At 41.8% G+C, this 17,709-nt stretch overlaps 1 long non-coding RNA gene across 1 annotated transcript; it reads left to right on the plus strand.

The window, feature by feature from the left end:
* Positions 1 to 419: 419 nt before the first annotated feature.
* Positions 420 to 10,885, plus strand: 4933406G16Rik (RIKEN cDNA 4933406G16 gene). The gene is made up of 5 exons (NR_046037.1): positions 420 to 1,239; positions 2,054 to 2,185; positions 3,646 to 3,794; positions 8,652 to 8,773; positions 10,693 to 10,885. It is a non-coding gene; the product is annotated as an RIKEN cDNA 4933406G16 gene (long non-coding RNA).
* The last annotated feature ends 6,824 nt before the right edge of the window (positions 10,886 to 17,709 follow it).

Genomic DNA, 17,709 nt, shown 5'->3' on the forward strand with positions numbered 1-17,709 from the left:
AATGTAATATATGTGTGTATATATATATATATACATATATATATATAATAAGTTGATACATATGTGTATGTACATCTACATGTACATGTAGGTGATTATATGAGAATGCAATCTATATGCATATGTATGTATATATATATATGTGTGTATATATATATATATACACACACAAGATGGTATATATATATATATATATATATATATATATATATATGCAATGTAAATGAAATCACCAAATAACAGGGAAGGCAGAGCCCCAAAACACATCTCTTATCACCCAATGAAGCTTCCAATACATGGAATGAGTTACATCTAATTGAATTGTTATCCAAAGGGGTTCCATGCCCCTCCCCCAACAAATAGCTCAGGCTGTTGCCAAGGCTTATTTTTAACCCTCAACAAACTGATATCAGAACCCTATTGCAGAAGTTACCACCTACATTGAACACAGAGAAGTCAAGTGGTTCCCACTTAGAGCCTCTACCCCTGTGGACTAGTGCTCATGGTCCTGGAACATACTCTGCATGTTACCCAGCTCCAAACTCTTCAGTGTACAAGAGTGACTTGGACACCGGTGTGATAGTGACACAAATCTTGTGGCAGTAAATTAGAATCTGATTTAACTTAAGGCATACTCCATGAAATGGAACCGATGCTCAAGGCTGTTTAGGTGACCAAGAACTAGATAACCTAGTTAGACTAGATAGCCCATGGGCACAGAGGAAAACCAAATTCTACTGCGCTGCTGACGGAGTGTAGCTAAAATGACTTCTGCTGTACTCATAGATCTGTGCCTTGCTCAACCATTGTTAGAGAAGCTGCCTCCTGCAGCAGATGGCAACACATAGAGACCTATTGCCAAACAATTTGCAGAGAGTGAAAAACCTTGGAACACTTAGCCCTCAAAGTGATGCCTCTATCAAATCTCTCTCCTCGTGGCTCAAGGAACTCTGTGGAAGAGGAGGCAGAAAGAGTGTGAGAGCTGAGGAAATGGAGGACACCAAGCAATCAAGGCCTTCTGGACACAACAGGGCTGAGGCCCACAGGATCTCACAGTACCAGAGTAGCATGAACAGGACCTGCTTGAGTCTGCAACCAGATGGGGTCTACAGCTGAAAGAGAAAGTTTACAAATGTCCCCATCCCTAACCTAGAAGCTATCTGCAAGCAATAACCACTTATGAATGAAAAGATGGTTTTTTTGGAAGGGAGTCTCACTGGAAACAAACCACTCGGCAGGGTAGGCCCTATGCCTAGCCGGGAATGGCTAGCACAAAACAAACTCAACAGCCACGTTACAGGTTCTCTGTCTCATAATGCTGGCAGGGCCTTTCCTCTCTACCTTATGAGTTCTTTGCATATATATCATGACTTTCAAGTTTGGGTTTTATGGTATTCTTGTATGTGCTAACATGTGTCTCTGGATCTATATGTGTTTGCTATGCTTTTACTTTGTTGTTTGGTTGGTTTTGTTTTCTCGTTTTGTTGTTTTGTTCCATTCCAATTGTTTTCCATTTATTTTATTTTATTATTTTGACTGTTTTTTTTACTGAGAGACAGAAAGGGTGTGGATCCAGATGGGAGGGGGCGGGTGGAGAGGAACTGGGAGGAAGGGGGAGTTAGAATCCACAGTATGGAAAAAAATATTTTCATGAAAAGAAAAATACAGAGTATGATTATCCCCAGCTTTGGATTTGTGTGTTAGCAGAGAAACAGACACTTGCAGAATTTCAGTCAAAGCTCTGCGATGACCACAGAGTGTGACCAGGAAGATCATAAACCTGATGCTATAGGAAGCATGTCTCCTGCTCATATGTCTGCATCATGGCAGAGCAGATTTTTTTATACCTGCCAGACGATTTACTTTCAACATTAAACCAAGATTTTGAATGTTAATAAGATAGTAACAAAACAATATGTATTATTTTCAATAGGGGTTGAAAGGCTTTTTTTTTTTTTTTTTTGCATGTGTAATAAATGTCATTTAGATTGCTTGCAACACTTTTTTAAAATAGTGATGTTTACTCTGTTTTACAATCTGTGATTTCTTACAGACACAGATCTACTGATGCCATGTGTCCATTTGAAGCTGTCAGAAGATGATGCCACAATCTTAAGAGCCTCTGGATGGGATGTGCCACTGGGGCTTAGAGGGTTTCAGAAGAGAGATTTGATCTGTCCATAAGGCATGGAACAGCTTAATCGATAAGTCAATGATCTGGTCATGCTGGGGGTACCGTTTATAACTAAATATAGATTCCAGATTTGTCATTCACTCCACCCAGGGCAATGAATGAACTGCCTGATGATAGTTGGTGATCATAATTTACTAATATTTGTCATCTCTGCTCTCAGGCAAGGTTCACACTCCACCAGGCAAATGGACCATTGATCAAACATTGGTTTGTTCAGGTGACAACTATATTATTGGCTCTGTTTATCTCACTGGCACTTAGGAAATCCAGACCTAAATGGATCCAGACGCACCCCTCCCCCCATCGCCAAGCACACACATACAGAAGCCAAGAAGCAAAGTAAAGCAACAATGAACAGTGTGGAGATGCGATGCCAGTATGTACTTGCATGTTTGACCTTCTTCCCACTCAATTCTGGCTCCTCCTTTTTATGTAGAGCTCCTCTTCTAAAGCACGAAAGTCACACTTTTCCAAGTGTGGGTGCTGAGTCAGCAGTACACATGGCCCAGCATCACCTCCTTGTTTGTTTTTTGCAATGTGCTGTCTTGGGCTGACAGACCAAAGTTTTCTTTTAACTAAAGGAATTTCTAGGGGTTTTAGCCTCAGTCATTTGCGGGGTGGCTAGACTAAGTCATTTCCTGTGTCAAATGGTTGATTCCTGGCTCTGCTCTCCTTGGCCCTTCCATTGCTTGGATTGATGACTGATCCTGAAATTTCATAGCTTTTCTTTTGAAGACTAGTGCTTTATTATTGACAAGAGTGCATCCAAATGACCCTGCAGCCTTCAGCTTTCAAGCAGAATCTCTTCCCGACATAGATTGTTTTGAGAGATATAGGGGGATTTCTTAATACAAGCTTAACAAAATAGTGTTTGCTTTCAACCTTCTAGAAAAGAAAACTTTATTACAGATCATTATGATGGTGTTGCTCTCAAAATGCTTCTTTCTCCCACATCCTCCCTTGTATCTACCAAAAAGGCCACCAGAAGAAACTCTCTCTATTTTAAAACAAATGCCATTAAAAAGGTATTAGGTTTGTACATGAAGATCGGAAAAGCAGATTAAAGTCATCCAACACAGAGGGACAAAATTAAAGTAGGAACAAACCAAATGAGTAGCTAAATTATAAGTGACTGCTTTGCCAAATAAACAGCTCATTAAAGTGCCACCGAGTCACCATTAACAGGCCAGGACAATATTGAAGAGATAAAATTGCTGGCCCGCTAGATGTTTAAACACAGCCTTAATGTAAATAGGTAATTCACCTGTAATCTTTCTTCTACTTTCTCTCTCCTGAAAAAAAAAAGGGGGGGGGGGCCTGTTATACTGTGCATAATAAAGTAAAGCAGAGTAAGGAAGTTCGCCTAAGCTCTAATGTTAGTAATAAAGATGCCTAACTTACAGGAAGGACAAATGTAATGCGGAGAGTGCTCTTTCTATTCTCCTGCACAGGCTGATGAACAGAAGCAAAGTTCCTCCAAGCCAGGCTTGTGAGGGATGCTCAGCACGCAGAACTCTCAGCACGCAGAACTCAGGCCTCTGGCTCCAGGGTCGCTCTCACTGACCAGTGGACCAGCTCCCAAGGAATAAACATCGATGTGGTAGGTGTCTGGCTCCCCGATACATCTCCTATTCTGAATGTTTGCAGGCAGCTTTCCTTCACCTCTGCTTCTTATTTCATAATCCTAGCACTCCGGAGGCAGAGGCAGGCAGATTTCTTAGTTCGAGGCCAGCCTGGTCTACAAAGTGAGTTCCAGGACAGCCAGGGCTACACAGAGAAATCCTGTCTCGAAAAAAACAAAACAAAAACAAAAACAAAACAAAAAACAAAAAACACCCTCATTTCCCAAACATACTTTTTGGAATCTGTTCTCCACATGGTCACTGAGTGCTCTCAACCGTGTTGTGCACAGAGCAGCCGTCACATTTTATGAAGTGTGTGGGTGAGGTAGTCAGTTCCTCCACCTTTCCATTATTTTAAAAGGAGCATTGTGCTTTGACTGTTTTATATTTCAAAATCTACTCCCTCTTATCGATAGCTCTGCTTTCTACTTATTAGGAAGTTTGAAGCCTTATAATTTATGTCAAAAATCGGTTTTTCTCATGCGGCTTTCCATGCCGCAGACACTCACATATTTTAATTTTATTTCTGCAAACAGAGCTGGCACTTTGCATTTTTCTCATCTTTGCTGGCTTCTTGCTCAGTAGCTCTGTAGCTCTGTAAATTTCTTTCATCCTTCGGGGTGGGCATTCCTATAACACAGATGCCGTTCCACTTGCTTAGTTTGCTAGACTCTGTTTTATACCAATGATCTAACTTCAGGAATATAGAAAACGCAGCAAGTAGCAGACATTCAGGAAGCCATCAGAAACTTCCAAAATGCCTTGCAGTTTTGTGCAAGTGACTGAGCAGCCCTAGGTGTTTCTGAAATTTGGACTGAAAGGAGATATCCTTGGATTTATATCACCTGGAGCAGTCTAGTGATTAGCTCTTGGGCATTGTTGAAAACACTTTCAGGATAAGTGGTGTTTGTAAATTTTATATATATATATATATATACACACACACATATATATATATATATGTGCATGTGTGTGTGTGTGTGTGTGTACACACACAATTTATTATCCTGTCATTTGCACATAATGAATTATTTTTCTTCTACTGAATAGTTCTCATTTCCTGAGAGCCTGAAAAACAGTCTCATTCAGCGATGGAAGAAAGAGCCAGCAGAGAGGACGCTTCACACCGATGCTGCTTAGGGCTCTCTGTCCCAACACTTCTGTACAAACAACACTTCATGTCTCACTAATGCTTAGAACTTTGTTTCCTTTTCCTTCTCCCCTTTATGGGTACTTTCGTGCATATACATATGAATGGATGGATGAATGAATGAATGTGCATGAGATTAAAATTATTGTTAGAAGTACCTGCTGCTTATGGAAACATATTATTTATATGAGCAATAGCATACCATAACTAGTGCATCCATACCTTGCCTTTTCACTGTAACACAGCACTTAAGAAGGAGTTTTATACTTCTATACTACAGACATTTAACAGCTGGAGACCCAGAGTCATTCTGTCCTTCTTTAAAAAACACTCAGGTTTCTGTTCTCATGTCTTTTCTTCCCTACAAAGCTTCTGACATACACACAACCCTGGGCCAACTAGATAGGACGAATTTATACTTTTTTTCAGCATGCAATTTAAACTCATACCATCCAGGGAAACCTGGAATCTGTACTTAAAATGGTGCAACAGATAAGTAGCTCCTTCAGAACGGAGCCAAAGACACAGGGTCCAGGGAGTTTCCCAGGACTGTGAGCAATTCAGTCTAGACATGGAGTAGAGGAAAGAGATGGAGAACCAAGACTTTGGAGGTTTTCTATCCACTGACTCAAGGAATCGTCTTTATTATTTAACTTGGTTTATATCAGATTTCCTTAAGTTTGTGATATAAAAATCTTCTAGATGGTTTCAGGTACACCCAAACTGACCTATTCTTTTTTTTTTTAAATTAAGTTTAAATTCGTGTGTGCACATGCCACAGTGTGGAGGTCAGAGGACAAGTTGTCGGTTCTAGAAATTAAACTCAGGTCATTAGGCTTGGCAACAAGCACCTTTGAAAATAAAAAGATTTTAAAAATAATTAGTTGAGAATTCCACACCATGTATTATGATCATATTCATCCACCTTCTCTTCCAAACTCCTCCCAGATCTGTCCCTATATTCCCACCCTGAAACCTTCTCACTCTCTTCTCTCTCTCTCTCTCTCTCTCTCTCTCTCTCTCTGTATGCACATGTGTGCGTGTGTGTGTGTGAGTGTATGTATGTGTGTTGTAACCTAACAAGTCCAATTGTACTACCCATATACTCTTGAGTATGGGGGTCATCCACTGGAGTATGGTTGATCTACTAGCAGCCACACCTTTAGAGATAACTGACTCTCCCTTCTCCAGAATCCATTTACTGTCAGACAGTTGATTAGTTAGGGTTGCCCTTCCCCCACGCCAGAATGTTTACTGGTTTGATCTTCTAGAGGTCTTATATAGGCATCCACAGCCGCTGTGAGCTCCTGGCTGCAGCAGTCCTGCCTTGTCCAGAGGACACTGTTTTGCTTCACTCCTCCCAAACTTCTAGTTCTGCCCCTCTTCTGTTACAGTCTCTGAGTGATGGAGCAGGTGATAGATGTCCCACTCATGGCTAAGTATTCCACTGGACACATATCCCCTGCACCGTGATCAGTTCTAAGTTTCTGTGTTAACTACCATCCACTGCAAAAAGAAACCTTCCCAGTGAGGTCTGAGAGCTGCTACGTAAGGAATACAAATTTAGAGGACAGACTGATACTATGTCTATTTAGCTGAGCAATAGTATGTTCACCTCTAGGGCATGTAAACTCCATAGGATTAGGTTCTTGGCCATATTTACAGTACCAGGCACGTATTTCCTATTGTGGAGGGGACCTTAAATCCAACCAGGAAACAGTTAGTTACCCTCATACTATTCATACCATTGAGGGCACACCTTGCCGCACTGGTCATTATTACGGCTCCCAGGAGTCACTGATAGGTAAGACTGTTGATGGTCTTTCCGATCACAGCAGCCTACACAGCAGGAAAACCAGCCAGCAGGGAGAAATCATCCTGGTCATTACTAATTCGACTTCTCAATATCCTATGATACGTGTAGTGTCTTCAGCAATTGGGACCTACTATTACATTCTTGTGGGTGAGCAAGAGGTATTAACAATAGACCATCATTTGGGGAGATGTTCTCTAGGATACCTCTAAGTTGAAGGGTGGTTCTGAAAAAGTATAACGTAAAAGGAAAATTCTAGGCCTTTAGGCCCAGGCTTGAGAATGTGACCTCTGTGATTCAATGCTCCAAGGTATGCTAATCATAAAACAGATAGCGACATTCCTCCACCCACCCTCTTCCTGGGTTCAAGGAGTGTTCATTCAAAGAAAGTCACCCTGACCCACCCTGACCAGTGCTGGAACCCGCTATGCAGATGTGCTATTGTTAGGGGCTCTTAGAAACTGTCTTGAGAGATAACCTGAACAATTACCAGGTATTCCTTGTGACTCTTGTGACTTTGCACTTCCTTGTGACTCTTAACTGGTATTTTTGGTATTTTTCCCAACAACGCCCTTCCCACCCTCTTGAGTTGTGGTGTCTTCCTTTAAATACCCCCTTTCCCAGCTACTCGGGGCACCATGGTCCTCTACCCCTGCGTGGTGTATGACTATGGGCCAGAGAGCGCTCTTGAAATAAAAAGTCCTCTTGCAGTTTGCAGCAAGACCATTTCTCGTGAGTGATTTGGGGTGTATGTAGCCTCGCCTGAGTCAGAACGTGGGGGACTCCTCATGTTGTAGGTTTTTCAGTACCCTACACCTAGGCTTCTTATTTGGCAACTTAGGTTGTCTGGAAAGAGTATAATCACATGTGGTAACTCCAATTAAACTCTTTTATGAGACTATAAAAATTATAGTCTCATAATTATTAGATATTATTAGAATTTGAGAGAACATGTAACAGTGCAGGGATGCTGTAACTCTTGGCAGTTGTGTAGAGGAGGGAGATGGAGACAGGAGAAAGTGACGATTTAAGAAAGAAAGCCAGGACGCTGGGGCCATGGTGGCGCACGCCTTTGATCCCAGCACTTGGAAGGCAAAGGCAGGCTGATTTCTGAGTTCAAGGCCAGCCTGGTCTACAGAGTGAGTTCCAGGACAGCCAGGGCTATGCAGAGAAACCCTGTCTCTAAAAACAAACAAACAAACAAACAAACACCCCCCCCCAAAAAAAGAAAGAGATAGAGAGAGAAAGGAAGGAAGGAAGGCAGGAAGGAAGGAAGGAGAGAAGAGAAAGAAAGAAAGACAGACAGACAGACAGACAGACAGACAGACAGAAAGAAAGAAAGAAAGAAAGCAAAGCCAAGTGTGGAGGCCATATCTTTTAGTCCTAGCACTGTGGAGGTAGAGGTAGGTGGATCTTTGTGAGTTCGAGGCTAGCTTGGTCTACAGAGGGAGTTCCAGTTCAGCCAGAGCTACACAAGTCCCTGCCTCTAAAACAAAGAAGAGAGTCAGCGAGCAGATTCAGTAATGGAGTCAGCCACATGGCCGACAAGCAGTTGCAGGGTAGAAGGGAAAGACCGAGTGAGAAAAGAAAGCATGTCCAGGTTTGGGCAGTATCTGAAAGAAAACGGGGCTGAAAGAAGGGAAAGACAAAGTTAGGCTTTTCTGAATAACTTAGAGGAGTGGGCAAGCTGCAGTGTCACAGGGTTGGGGAGGAGTGATGCAGGAGACTGCATGTAGGCAGGGTTCTGGCTGGAAAGAATACGATCTTGTTAAGGGTATAATTATTTCTCCCATTTCCTTAGCAGGCCGCACTGTAGCACAGTAGGTGAACCAGCTTTCCTGAGGGGTGGTCTCTTGATCTCTTGATTGACAGGACCAGCTGGATTAACTCTTAAGGGGAAAGACAAGGCTCTACAGTGTTCTTTGTGACAGATCGGATTGGCATGTCTCCACGCAGGGACAGAGGTAGACTCCATCCTTTACAGAGCCCATCAGGTATCCAGCCACACTGCTCTCCAAGGCCACGGCAGCAGGATTAGTCTTTAGAAGTCAAATCACAGATCTGGGGATGTGATCTTCAGTCAAGTGAGGAGTTTTACTTGCCTTGCTTTTACTTAGGATAGGTTATATTTGGAAACACAAAGAGTCCCTGGAAGAAGTAGGGTAGGACAATTAGTGAATGGCCGTTCTTTATTCTTTTAAAATGACTTTTCAAAAAAACCTAATGGAGTATCAACTTCCCAAGAAAAGGAAAGCAAGGCACTTAAAAAACTTGGCCTATTTCAAAGGCATCTCCAGGACTCCCAGGTCCAGCTACTCCATCTTACAAACACTTCAGGCGAGTTCGGAGGCTTCTTCACAGACGAAGCTTGTCCAGATCAGAGAATTGAAAATCAGGGGTCTTGTCTACAGTGAGATTGGGGGCAGTCTCTTTTCAGCAGTTTTGGGAGTCCAGGTGGGTGTGCAGAGGGGGAAAGGTCTTCTGTGACTTTGTTACCATCGGGACGCATGCTGGAGCTGAGACTATCTAAGCAGTGCCTCTAACAAGAACAGAACCTGAACAATAAGCGATGCTTGCCCTTCTCCCTGAGAGAAGGGAGTTTGTTTGGAGTTAGTACGCTGACCTGGCACTCAGTGCTGCATCCCAAGCTGGGTCTGAATCGCTTTTCCCAAGGAGCTTCTCCAGGGGCGGGGAAAGGCGCGTGGAATGCTGGGCTTTATTATGTAGATGAGGAGATGGAGGTCCCCTTTTGTGTTCCTAGAGGGTCTCTGAATAGATTGTTGGCAAGTTCTACCTAGAGTGTCTGGCAATGGGAGGAATGCAAGTGTGAGTGTGTGTGTGTGTGTGTGTGTGTGTATGTGTGTGTATGCAGCCCAGAGATCACAGTAGTGCAACAGTCAAGGGTCTTGGAGAATTTTAATACAGACATTTGTCTCAGGAAAATGTTTGTTGCTCAGTTTGATTTACTGTAGTAAAGATGACAAGTCATGTGTATGTTTATTTATTGGACAAATTAGAAAAAAAGTACTTGATTCCTCCATCTTAAATGACCCAATTTCAGGGTCCCCTTGATTTCTGTGACTCGGTGTAGCTTGCAATAGCGTGAGGTTTCCAATCGATTTTTTTTTTTTTTAATTTTGGAATTCTACTTCTCCCTCTCTTGTGCTCAAAGAAAACCTGTTTTTTTTTTTTTTTTTTTTTCATTTAAGTGCAATTCCACTCAATTTCTTTATTTTATAAGTGAGAAGAGCTCTCACTTTGCAGATAGATATGTGGTAAGTCTGCATACAACCTGGTCTTCAGGTGGGTTGTTGTCTCCTGTCTAATAATAATATAGAATCATATTTTTAAAAAATGTATTTACCAAAGATTAGCTCAATCATCTGCACGAATAATTTTTCTTAAAAGGAAAATGTCATTTGCTGTATTCAAATGAGAGAATAGTTTTATTTATAGAGTTCTAGTGAATGCCTATATTCATAAAATCTCTTGCTAAAAATGTATTTCCAAGTACTGTAAGTGGACTGGAAAGATGACCCTGTGGTTTAGAGTGCTTGTTTTCCAAGCGTGTGGACCAGATTTCAGGTCTCAGGCACAGGCCTGCGCATTTCTACAACCCTGGCATTAAAAGGAGTGGAGACAGAAAGACTACTGGGGCATTCTGGCTGCCAGCAAGTTCCAGGACTCACAAGGTTCCTTGGAGGGAAAAGCTATGAGTGAAGTCAAGGGTGCCCTCCTCGGACCAGCAGGCACACAAGGTGCACACACCCATACAAAGCTAAAGAAACAGCTTGCTACAAAATCTCTCAGAAAAATGACAAATTGATAAAATGCAAATAACTATTATGTATAGTGCATAATATGTCAGTTCTTATATTATTTTCTCTGTGGTTCTATTAAAATCTTTTCCAAGAAAAGAAGTATAGCAATGTGGCGGCATATTCTGAAATTTGAAGATCACCTTCTAAGATTCATCGATGAAAACCTTCAAAGCTCTGGCCTGTTAAAGAAAGCACGTAGTCTGTCCACCTCCCTCCTGTCAAGACAAAAAATCTGGTCTTTTCATCGGCGTTCTCTGTATAAATCTGCGGATTTAGTTGTAAATGAAGAACACGTGCTATGGGCCATTCGGCAATCATTTTTATAACTTCACATGTAATAGTTTGCCATGTTATAAGAGTATTTTTATACATTATCACAGATAAGTATTGATCTGTCATTATTTGTTGAACTAATCTCCCAGTTTAGGAGCCTGGGAGATTTTCCCTAACATGTACTGATCAACACCAAATCCTTTGGGAGGATTCTGCTAGCATAAGTTACACCCATCTTTTATTTGAATGAAAAAATGAAGTAAAGGAGGAGGCATGCCTGCTCCTAACGGGTGGAGAAGGCTTTATTGTAGACATAAGGGAGAGAGCAGGCACAGAGAAGCGTCCCAGCTGAACATGGCGGATAGACTAAATCAGACCATGAGAGGAGAGAAGGGAAGGGAGAGCAAGAGAGGCAGCCAGGGCCAGGAGACCAAGAGAAGAAAATGGCTGAGTTATATAGGGACCAGGCTGAAGGTGGGAAGACAAAGCCCAGACCCTGGGAGCAAGAAGTTTAGGGTCGGGACAGACAGGGTGAGACTTGTTTAGTGAAACTATTCCTGAGTTTTAGGTGCAACAATTCTAACCTTTTGTTGTAAGGGTCTAAGTAATCTCTTTCATAACTACTTCCTGATGAACCCAGGGCATCGATGTTGTTGTCAGGATCCCAGGGAGGCTGGAATGGTCAAAGGATAGGAAGAGAGAGGAGGGCAGGCTGGTGGACATTTGTTTTGCTTGCTGCCAGTTTCTGTGAAAGCATCTGGGTCTAGAGAAGTGCAGGCTGCTTTGGAGCATTCGGATGTAGGGCCCCAGGAACACCGGGGGCTAGCACTTTGCAGGCAGTTTTGAAGCTGTCTGCAGTTGATAGGAAATCTGCTGGAATGGATGGAGTTGGGGGAAGCATGTAAAATTAAGGAGCTTTGGGGAAATTCTTTATTCTGCGTGTACACTTTAAGCCCATGGCCCTAGTAGATGGAGCAGGGGAGTCCCATGACCAGAGAAATGGGAGCTCCCATCCTTGGGAATAGGCAGGCAGGGAAGCTTAGGCTGTTGGTTGACAGGAGTGCTTATCTATAGTTCATAATACACACACACACACACACACACACACACACACACACACACACAAGTTTAAGCTATATTAGCATTATCACTTTTTGTAATCTGTACTGAAATCCACTTTGTAGAAAAGATAGTAGGGTCATGCCTTTGAGTCATAGTAGAAGCTTGGGAACCCAAAAATGATTCTGGGTTGAAAGCATTAACACACTTTCCAGAGGGCTGGATATATAGATTGGACAAAGTTTTGTTTGTTTTTGTTTGTTTGTTTCAAGGGAAGCACCTTGAAGTCTATACATAGAAGGCAACCAAAGGGAATTTAAAATCTTGAGTTTGTGACTGATCCTGGTAGTCAGTACTTTACCAGCTTATCAGAACGCCATTGATGTTAAAACTGAACTTTTGAAGTCTTGATATAACAATAGCATAGAGAGGAGAAGACATCTGAAATACCTTTAAGTCTGTTTTTGTGAATTTATCTCTTGCAGAATGGAGTCTGTCAGTAAGGTAAACTGTGTCTGCCTTTCCTGGCTGGAGACCTGGGAGATCTAGAAGCAGCTGAGGCTTAGTTTTACATATGAGATCAATGAGGAAAGCAGCTTTGGCTTTGGGGATGCGCTGGAATGCTTGTTAAACTGACAAAGCTACAGCTAGCCTCGCCACCAGTGCCATCAGAGATATGGCAAGAATAATTATAATTATTATAATCAATAATTATATGAGAATAAGTATAATCTAAATGACCTATGTATCACTCAAAATGACAGACTTACCCATACCTGAGCAGTTACCATGGTCTCCCATGGTCTCCATGGCTTTGTTGAGAGGATGGTCAGTCCTGGGCTGTCATACAAGACAGCTTTAATCTTTAGATGTTGCACAGGACAACATTGCCTTCATCTGCTAGACTCAGAAGGTTTTCCTGTGGAGGAGGAACCTGGGAAAACAGACCTTCTGTCAAGAGGCAGAAAATGACAATGAGCCCAAAAGTGTCCATAGTTTTGACAAGCCTCTTGGGGAAAGTGAGGCAAGGGGCCTTTTGTGCCCAGTGTTACCACAATTTAGTTCTGTGCCCCATCTCTCTTCTTTGGAGACCTTAGGGTTGCCTCCAGGATCTGATATTTCTGTCTATCACAGGAAGCTTTTGTTCCATTAAACATTTTAAAAACCATATTCCCCAGATCTTTGGTGAGCTTGAAGACCGTAATCTACTGAGTGTGCATGAGTTTAGTAACCTTTACTTGCTTCTGTTTGTTTTAAGTTTAACCCTGAAAGCACGTACAGGAAGCTGAGTCAAGCTTGCCTCTATAAATGAGATACATAACAGTCTGTGCCTTTTATAAGTTAGGAACTCTCTTAAGATCAGGATTCTGTAGCTTTTTCCTTCCCTGTTAAATTTGAACATTAACAATTTTAAGTTTGAGCCTTAGCAATTTGAATTAAAGCTTTATTGGCGATCCATTAGCATCAAAATTGTCTGGGGTTTGAGAACTAACATTTTTCTTTCCTCGGAGGCTTGCAGATTTTTTTTTTTTTTTACATGACAGGCATTGAAGCCAGAAAGGAGTTTTCATACATTATTTTATTTAATTTCCTACCCCATGAGAACCACGAGTTTTTATAGATGAAAAGGAGATGCAAGCTTAAGTCTCAAGGTTCATGTTTTGAGATTCTTGAGACACCAAGTTCCTCTGCTGATGGTTTCAGGAACCTCCCAGAAATCTGGAACTTTTCATCTTAGATTCAAACACAAATTAATTAATTAATGACAGAAAAAGATGCACAGAGAGGCAGGTGCATAGACACACACAGAGAGGCAGAGTTGTGGAGTGCTTTTGGAGGTCAGAGGACAACTTACTGAAGTCAGTTTTCTTTCTAGCATGGGGGTCTGTGGATGCAATTCAGATCACCAGGATTCTAAATATTGATGCAATTTGACAACCTGGCTCTTTAGCAAAATAACAGTAGGTTTTCCAGATTCCCAAACTCTTGTATTGTACATGCTGACAAAACCACATAGATGACACTGAGGTCACTGCCAGGTCCAGCACCAACTGGACTCACTAGGACAATAGCCACGGTGTCTACTGGTTGCCTGTGTGACTGAGCATCATCAAATAAATCTTTAGAAAACTCTTTCCTAGGCATTTCTGTGAGAGTGGGTGCTAGGGAGGTGCTTTTCTTAAAGGGAACTATTTCACGTGATTTATAATCTTGTACTAAGTAAGGTGGGGTCTTCCAGACTCAGGAGATGATTCTAGCAATCTTTCTAATATTTCAAGTCTAAAATGATTGGCTGCTTTTTAAGGGTTCTAATCTCTTTATACACCACAGATTCCATAGCTTCAACTTATTTTGGGATTTCTGAGCAAATTCTAAATATTTCAAAGCTTTCTTTTCTGCTTTTCTGTTCCTTATTCTTTCTGCCTAACCCTCACTGTGTCATTAGTGTGTGGTCAATGCCCAGTAGACCTTCACTGTCACCCAAAGTGTCAAAAGCACAGGCTTTGTTGCCCATACACCTATCAGCATTTTGGTCTTCTGAGCTCCCATCAAAACCATCTATTAAGCTTTGCTTTCAGAAGCCACGGGGTTCTCTAGCTTCGACCTCCAAATTTTTACAAATGCACACTTCTAGAGGTTTCTAAATCTCATTGTCAGGAATTGTCACAAAAAGGATCCCAGTTCACAGGATCAAAATCACTGGGGTTCCCTGAGCAGTGGAACCATTAGGACAATACATACATAACTATAGAATGTGATCCATTAGCTTGCATTACATGGCTAAAGGTTGCATAGTCCAGCAGTGGCCATCTATATACTGAAAGCCAAGAAACTAGGAGCTTCCCAGCCCAAGAATCTGGAAGGCTCCAGGTGAGGGGGCCGAGAATGCAGCCTCAGCTGGACACCACTCCAGAGCTGGTAGCCGAAGGGCTGTGCTGTGGGTTTTCATTGAATGTCTGAAGAAGTTGGAGTCTTGTGTCCAGGGCCATGCAAAAGAACTTGAACACACTTGTTGTCTTACTCTGCATTTCCTGTGCCAGTGAGGACTCCCAGGTCTACACAGAGCGTTGTTTCTTCTCCAGCTCTTTCCCCTTTGCAAATGATGAGGAATCGATGACTGAGTCACACAAGCCCTGCAACTGGGACATAAATGAGAAAATCAAGACTGGGTAATGCCTACCCACTGTAAGTGTGAGGATTACTTGTTTCAGCAGCTGACATTGTCCTAGACACTGGGGAGACTCCTGCTTTGCACAGTTTGAAAACTATTCAAGTCTGATATTCTCTCATTGATATGTACTCAGAGAAATGCCATTTTCTTGTGCAAGAGTAAAAGGAAAATCTAGTTCTCTCTCTCTCTCTCTCTCTCTCTCTCTCTCTCTCTCTCTCTCTCATTCATTGTATTACTAAGGATATAAAGGTAAGCTTATCATTCTCTTCATTTTCTGGCACAGTACTAATAATGGCCTGGAGAATCTCTACTTGTTATCTTTTTCTAGTGTACCTGATTCTCCTATTGCATTTTTTTCTAGTAGATAGTCATACTCTGAAGTACCCAACATCTATCTACATGGCACACTTAGCTGTAATTTGTTAGCCCCATACCCACAATATAGCCCTATACCTACAATATAAAATATTCTATACCCTCCTTTTAACTGACTTCCAGATTGCCTACCATTCATTACTCTAAAAAACAACCTGGGATGGAGGGCACATTCCCTTTTATGACACTGTCTGAGAATCATGCTGAGTTAAGAGTAGATTCAAGTACCTGTGCACACTCAGTGTAAGGGGTACCCCAGTCCCTTTATTAACCGGCTTTGGCATCTTTTCCAAATGTTTCCCACTTTGGTACATGGTGAATGAAATTTGCTGTATTTCCTATATTTCTAATTAATAATGAATATCATCTCTTAAGTAACAATGGAGCCATTTGAGTTGCCCCTTCTATAAATTTTCTGTGTTTAAAAGCAAAAAAGATAAAAATAGCATTTTTCATAGTTCATATGGAAACATCTCTTAGGATGCATAAAAACACATCTTAGCTTCTTTTTTTAAAAATATTTTTTATTACATATTTTCCTCAATTACATTTCCAATGCTATCCCAAAAGTCCCCCATACCCCCCCCCCACTTCCCTACCCACCCATTCCCATTTTTTTGGCCCTGGCGTTCCCCTGTACTGGGGCATATACAGTTTGCATGTCCAATGGGCCTCTCTTTCCAGTGATGGCCAACTAGGCCATCTTTTGATACATATGCAGCTAGAGTCAAGGGCTCCGGGGTACTGGTTAGTTCATAATGTTGTTCCATCTATAGGGTTGCAGATCCCTTTAGCTCCTTGGGTACTTTCTCTAGCTCCTCCATTGGGAGCCCTGTGATCCATCCATTAGCTGGCTGTGAGCATCCACTTCTGTGTTTGCTGGGCCCTGGCATAGTCTCACAAGAGACAGCTACATCTGGGTCCTTTCGATAAAATCTTGCTAGTGTATGCAATGGTGTCAGCGTTTGGATGCTGATTATGGGGTGGATCCCTGGATATGGCAGTCTCTACATGGTCCATCCTTTCATCTCAGCTCCAAACTTTGTCTCTGTAACTCCTTCCATGGGTGTTTTGTTCCCACTTCTAAGGAGGGGTATAGTGTCCACACTTCAGTCTTCATTTTTCTTGAGTTTCATGTGTTTAGCAAATTGTATCTTATATCTTGGGTATCCTAGGTTTTGGGCTAATATCCACTTATCAGTGAGTACATATTGTGTGAGTTCCTTTGTGAATGTATTACCTCACTCAGGATGATGCCCTCCAGGTCCATCCATTTGGCTAGGGATTTCATAAATTCATTCTTTTTAATAGCTGAGTAGTACTCCATTGTGTAAATGTACCACATTTTCTGTATCCATTCCTCTGTTGAGGGGCATCTGGGTTCTTTCCAGCTTCTGGCTGTTATAAATAAGGCTGCTATGAACATAGTGGAGCATGTGTCCTTCTTACCGGTTGGGACATCTTCTAGATATATGCCCAGGAGAGGTATTGTGGGATCCTTCGGTAGTACTATGTCCAATTTTCTGAGGAGCCGCCAGACTGATTTCCAGAGTGGTTGTATGCCACAGGCCCTCTGGTCCCCTGTGCCTGCTTAGGAAAGAGTCTCTAGAGTAGATGAGCAAAGATTAGGATGTAGTGACAGACAGCCAAACACACAAGAGAGGTGTTTAATCTGAATGTAATGATCCAGTCGAGCATCAGACTTTTATAATACAGAATAAATTGCAGAACAAGGCACATTGAATTTTTCCAGGTGCAAAAGGAGTGACTTCAAAAGGAACCAGATAAATGTATAACACTAGAGATTAGCACAGATGCAAGGGGAGTGACTACAAAGGGAATTTGTAGGGACCAGATAAATGTTTACATTAGAGATTAGCACTTTCTGCCAGGCAAGAGTTTTACACTTAGAGTTAATAGCCCCAGGGTAGTTAACTCTTGACACGCCTCAAGAATAATGTAGTGCCACTGACCCCAAAATTCTCTAGGCCTCGTTAATTCTTATCTATATCTGGACTATCCATTTTCAGTATAGTATACAAATTTGCTCTTGGCATGGAATGTAGTCTATAATACAAATTTCTATCTCAGTGAGAATTTTAGTCTCTTTCTGTAAACAGCTGAGTAAAATGGCAAGTGCTTTATTAGTTACTGAATGGGTTAAGCTCCTTGCTGCTATCTGGAATCTAAGAACACTGGGAAAAGGCTTTAGCTATGTTAGAATACAATC

Source organism: Mus musculus, chromosome 11 (genome assembly GCF_000001635.26).
Source record: "Mus musculus strain C57BL/6J chromosome 11, GRCm38.p6 C57BL/6J".
In the NCBI taxonomy this organism is placed as follows: Eukaryota; Metazoa; Chordata; class Mammalia; order Rodentia; family Muridae; genus Mus; species Mus musculus.